Consider the following 6546-nt stretch of genomic DNA (forward strand, 5'->3'; position numbering starts at 1 on the left):
CGCCTTTCTCTGCATTTTCAGAAATGACCTGGCTAGTCCCATATGTGGAAATTCAAAGGTAACTTTTTCAAGTTCTAAAAAGTTAGGCATTTATTCTATTGCACTGAACTTGTAGATTGATTTAGGGGAAAAGGACAACCTTACTATATGAAGCATATTGAGTCATCATTCTCCCGAACAAGGGGTAATTCGATATTTACTTAAATCTTTGATTTCTCTGAAAAAAGGGGGGGTTTAAAAAATTCTTCAGATAGACCCTGTATATATATATATATATATTTCAAATTTATTCCTTTAAAATATGTTTTATGTTGATATTACAAATTAACAATTTCTTCAGCAATGATATATAAGGTGTTAAACAAGTGGTTTGAGGTCTTGCATGCTGTAAACCATTAAAGCATGTGGCTATTAGCTAAAATGTTGGCAATTACATCCACTCAGAGGTGCCTCAGAAGAAAGGCCTGGAGATCTATTTCTAGAAAAAAAATTGCCACTAAAAGTCCTATGGAAACTTGTTCTCTTCTGAAAACATGGGGTTAGCATAATGTTACCTAAAGTATGGCCTTATAATTATCTCCTTTCCTTTATCTTGACTTTATGTATTTGTGCTCCTCCACTGCTGCCTTTTAAAAAAAGTGATTTAGTTTGTAGTTTTTAAAAAAATTAGATCTTGAATTTATTTTTCTAATTTTCTTTCTTTTCCTCTTTTCTATTTAATTTAACATTTTTATTAATTTTGTAGTCCCCACAAGAATGTTAAATTAGTTTTTGTATTCCATGAAGTATTTAAATATATGATTATTACTTTGCCTTCAGCTTGGACCCTGTCCCAAGGGATCTTGACATCTAATATCTTCGTTATTGTAATTTTCTAGATAGGCTGCAGTTGCAGTTTGATTTCCTCTTTGAAATAAAGAAAAACAAGACTTTTATTTTTACATTTCCGATAGGTTGGATATTATTTTTTCTTACTTCAACTTTATTATTTTTGGTTTTATTATAGCTTGAGGATGTGGTTTCTGTTTCACTCTGGGTTTATTGAGGTTTCCTTTGTGATCTCATACACTGTAAAGTCGTGTAAGGCTATTGTGTTTGGAAAGATGTGCCCTGTACTTTCTCTTTTTTGAGGATGTAGAAGTAGAAGTACAATGCATAAAGGATCACCCTTACTTATCTTATTGCTCAGATAATCTGCTGCTTCTTTTCACCCCTCACTTGATGATAGTGACTGAAAGAAGGAAATGAAAACATTTCACTAATAATGAACTCCTGTCATTTACCCCCAATTTATGAGCAATACCTTTTTATTGTGGCTTATAAAGTTCACGGTGACGAATTGACCCCTCTAATATTGCTGTTCCACCACCTGTCTGTCAGTTTGTTGGCCATTGAATAAGGGAGACCGAAGAAGAATAGATGCATTTGACTTGTGGTGCTGGAGGAGAATATTCAAAGTACCATGGACTGCAGAAAGGACAAATCAATCTGTGTTGGAAGAAGAAAGTCCAGAGCGCTCCTTAGAGGCAAGGATGGCAAGACTTCATCTTATATTTTTTGGACATATTTTTAGGAGAAACCAGTCCCTGGAGAAGGACATCATGTTTGGTAAAGTGGAGGGGGCGGCAAAGAAGAGAAAGACCTTCGAAGAGATGGATTGACACAGTGGCTGCATCAATGGGCTCAGGCATGGAACAATTGTGAAGATGGTGCAGGACCATGTAGCGTTTCCTTCTGTTGTGTGTAGGGTCCCTATGGGTCAGAGCCAACTGGGTGGCCCCTAAGAACAACAGTAATATTATTGCTGTTATTCACCTTCCTTTGCTTACTTTTTACGTACCCAGCCTTTATTTTTCATTCTTCAGCTTGTCCTCTGCATGTTTTAGGGCTACATAACCGGTTGGCCATCAGGTAATGGTGTGTGTGCTCCTTACTGGGGATTACTGTTCTTTTACACATGTCCTCTGTCTGTATCAATGATTCCTTTTTCCACCTGGCAATTTTGCCCTTTGCTTTGTAATTTGTTTCCAAATGACATCATGTTAATAGATTCGTATTCTTTTACTCATCTCATCAGTTGACGACTGGATAAATATTTGCGTATCTAGTCTATACTGGCCACCGTTCCAGGAACTGGAGGTCTAAGACTGAATAAGCCAGACAAAGCCCTTGCTCATATGGGAACAGACAATTAATAATTAAATGCATGGACAAATAAAGCAGTAGTGTAGGGATCAAACAGGCTAATTGGTAAGGGAGTATCTGCTCCTGGCTTAAAGCCTGATTGAAGTACAGAGTTCAAATCCATGTGGCTGTTGTGTAATGACTGAATGGCGAGTACGTCAAAATAGCATCGTAAAAGTAGACAGAGAACCAATCATGTGAGACCATCTATGTCCTGGTGAAGCTTTCAGAGGATTCTAAGCAAGGGACTTGTCTGGTAAGAAAAAATATGCACAAACTGTATGTTTTATATATATATATATATAATATATGCATAAACTGTAGCCTTTTTCAAACACGTTCTTGTTGTCAGGGCCCATCGAGTCAGTTGTATATATGGTGCCTATCTGTCTTGTAAAGAGTCTTCTTCTTTGTCACTGCCCCTTTACCAAGCTAGACGCCTTTCTCCGGGGACTCCTGACAACCCGTCCAAAGTATGGAAGACAAAGTCTCACCTTCCTTGTCTCCAAGGCGAGCTCTGGCCACACTTCATCAAAGACAGACTTTTTGTCCTATAGGCAGGCCATGGTGCTTTCACTACTCTCCTCCAATACCACAATCAAATGCATCGTTTCTTCTTCAGATTTCCTTATTCAATGTCCAACTTTCACATGCATATGAGGCAATGGAAAATGCCATGGCTTGGGTCATCCTTGCTTTTCAATACTCTAAAGAGGTTTTGTACAGCAGACTTACTCAATGCAGCACGTCTTTTGATCTCTTCACTGCTGCTTCCATGAGCATTGGTCCAAACAAGGATTTAAGGGCTAATACAACCCACCTCCCTCTGATATTGGATTTAAAAAGTCCTTTGATCACCTTTCGCTGGAAATATGTTTCTTCTACATGGACTAGCTGACACCTTCTTTAGATGGCTGTTTATTTTATTTATTTGTTTAAGATTACTTTATTGGGGGCTCTTACAAGTCTTGTTGCAATCCATACATCAATTGTATCAGACATATTAGTACATATACTGCCATCAGTCTTTTCTAGACATTTACTTTCTATTGAGCCCTTGGAATCAGCTCCTCTTTTTTTCCCTCCCTCCCCCTCCACCCTTGTGGCCTCTTGATAGATTATAGATTGCTATTATTTTCATATCTCACGCTGACCGCGGTCTCCCTTCCCCTCTGGTTTCTGAAAAACTTTTAAGACCCTAGCTGCTAAGAATATTTTACAATGATCATTTTGATGACCATGTGAAGAGTGAGTAATAGGGAAGCAAGCGTGGGAGTGTAGGGACACGGTTGAAAGATATTGTAGCAGTCCTAGAAGAGGTGATGATGATAAAGATTTGTGGCAGAGTAGAAATGAGAAAAGTAGATTATATGACATATATATGACACATGTAGATATGACATCATTTCTTTCTTCAGCTCTGACAGTTCATTTTTAAAATCTCATTTTCTTGTCCATATTTTTGTTAGCGTAAAGAAATTGGAGTCAGAGATTTTTTCCATGTCTAGAATATATCTTTTTTTTAAATAATTTTATTGGGGCTCATACAACACTTATCACAATCCATACATACATCCATTGTGTCAAGCACATTTGTACATTTGTTGCCTTTATCATTCTCAAAACATTTACTTTTGACTTGAACCCCTAGTATCAGCTCCTCGTTTTTTCCTCTTACTCCTCCACCTTCCCTCCCTCCCCCCTGATAATTTATAAATCATTATTTTTCCATGTCTTACACTGACCAATATCTCCCCTTACCCATTCTTCTGTTGACCATTTCCCAGGGAGGAGGTTATATGTAGATCCTTGTAATCGGTTCCCCCTTTCTACCCCACTTTCCCTCCACCCTCCCAGTATCACCACTCTCACCACTGGTCTTGAAGGGTTCATCTGTCCTGGAGTCCCTGTGTTTCCAGTTCCTATCTGTACCAGTGTACATCCTCCAGTCTAGCCAGATTTGTAAGGTAGAATTGGGATCATAATAGTGGGGGTGAGGAAGCATTTAAGAACTAGAGGAAAGTTGTATGATTCATCGTTGCTACCATGCACCCTGACTGGTTTGTCTCCTCCCCATGACCCTTCTATAAGGGGATGTCCAGTTGCTTACAGATAGGCTTTAGCTCCCCACTCCACACTCCCCCTCATTCACAAGGATATAATTTTTATTCTTTGATGCCTGATACCTGATCCCTTTGACACCATGTGATCACTTGTTGCTTCTCAGCTAGAAGGCCGCTTATTTACCTTCAAGCCTTTAAGACCCCAGATCTTTTGATAGCCGGGCACCATCAGCTTTCTTCACCACATTTACTTATGCATCCATTTGTCTTCAGGGATTGTGTTGGGAAGGTGAGCATCATTGAATGCCAGTTTAATAGAACAATGTGTTCTTGCATTGAGGGAGTACTTGAGTAGAGGCCCAATGTCCATCTGCTACCTAAATACTAAACCTATAAATATATGCACATAGATCTATTTCCCCATCATCATATATAAATATATTTACATATGTACATGCTTATATTTAGACCTCTATAAGTGCCCTTTTCTGGCATACATCTTTTGAAGGATTTGTTTGGTCTTTTATACTTGTATTATCTTTCTTCTTTTATCACTGTAGAGTTTCTGACCCAATGTGATGTGAGTCGAAAATCTCCTGTTTATCTGACCTCTATTAGAACCCTCCACCTAGAATTTATTCTGAAAGGTGGATGCTAATAGTTTCGAGCTTCAGTTGCTTGAGAGTGACATCAGTTGACATTTCCTCACTCTTCCCTGGATTCCCTGTATTTGTCTGCCCTTGATTCCTGTCTCTTCCTGCCTCTGGGCTTTGTTTTGGGGAAAACACTGGTCTCTTCTGGTTCATTGTTCTGAGGATAGTGTTTCTCATAAATGTTATGGTTCACTTTACAGGCTTATCTGTTGTTTGGCTAAAAGGCAATGGGGGGTAGGGTGGAGGAGGTGGGGGTTCAGTTCCAGGTTTCAAGGGTGCTGAAGGGCCACAGTATTGAGGGTTCCACCAGTCTCTATCAGACTCATTTTGAATTTACTTACGTGTGTAAAACTTTTCTTGATGTTTTAGGAGGTCTTATATAATATTTGTTCCTTTGTGATTGATTAATATCATTCAACATAATGCTCTCTAGGTTCATCTGTATTGTGAGATGTTTTGTAGACTCATTATTATCTCCTTTTCTTTCTTTCTTTCATACAGCTTTTTATTGTGAATTAGGTTGAGGTTTACATGTCAGAACATCATTTTTTTGCATTCAACAACTTAATACAAGTTTATCAAAACTTCCAGTGGCTTGCTCTGTCCCCTGCATCCCACTTTTCTTAACTCCCTCTTGTAGGATATTATCTTCCCATCCAAGTTAATGTCTGTCTACCCTCCAGCCTTCTCTTCCGTTTGATAATATTCAATGTGCTTACTAAATGGACAGCCATGTGTATGCGTGCATGGTATGTATTTTCTCAAATACATCTGACTAAAGTTTTTCAAAGTTTATAGTAAGAGTTTAGTGACTTTTATTATTTTGATCCTAAATTCAGATATCAATTGTCCTCTCATTGTTTTGCTTCTGGGTTCAAATGTGCTGTCTGTATTTCCTGCCTAGCCCTAGAACTCACTGCTTCTTCAAGTTCCCACCAAACACTACCAGTTATGCAAAAGCATCAGTGAGCTTTACAGATTTTACTGAAGACTAATAGGGGAGATAGGTGAGGGAATTATACATTCCACACTCAATTCCAGAAATACCGAAAAGTTCTCGTTTGCTATTTTGTTGCTTCGGTGCTCCTCTGTTTGTGTCATTCCTTGGTATCATGGATTGAATTTTGTTATGTTATGTTATGTTAGTTATAGCAAGAGTCCTACACCCATCACTTCTGAGTGCTACAAGGACCCTCTCCTCACTTATCAACTGCCTCATTTTCAGACGTTTTGATTCATGCCTCCCTGTAGTTCTAAGGATTTTATTTAATCATTTTAAAGGTAATTTCCATAACTTTTTACTTTTCTTTCAGAAACTCTTATTAGTCAATACTTAATCTCCCTAATCATCTTCTATATCTTTCATCTCCTAGTTCATAAGTCCTATATTTATATTTTAATTTCTCTTATGCTTTAGAGTATTTTCTCTACTTTGTGTTCTAATACTTCTGTTTAGATCTTATTGAAAACTTTAAAAGCTTTAATTTAAGATCCTTTTTTCCCTTCTTCATATTTTCTGACCTTCTGGTAGCTTAATAAAATTGTGCATTGCTCTGAGACTCTTGAGTAGCTATGCTAAAGCATCCTCTTCTTAGAAGAAACGATCTGTTTCTTCTGGTGTCAGCTTTTTTCTCCTTTCCCCTGTT

This window comes from Echinops telfairi, unplaced genomic scaffold, assembly GCF_000313985.2.
Source record: "Echinops telfairi isolate 266 unplaced genomic scaffold, ASM31398v2 ScPeMD7_7469;HRSCAF=8507_0, whole genome shotgun sequence".
Lineage (NCBI taxonomy): Eukaryota > Metazoa > Chordata > Mammalia > Afrosoricida > Tenrecidae > Echinops > Echinops telfairi.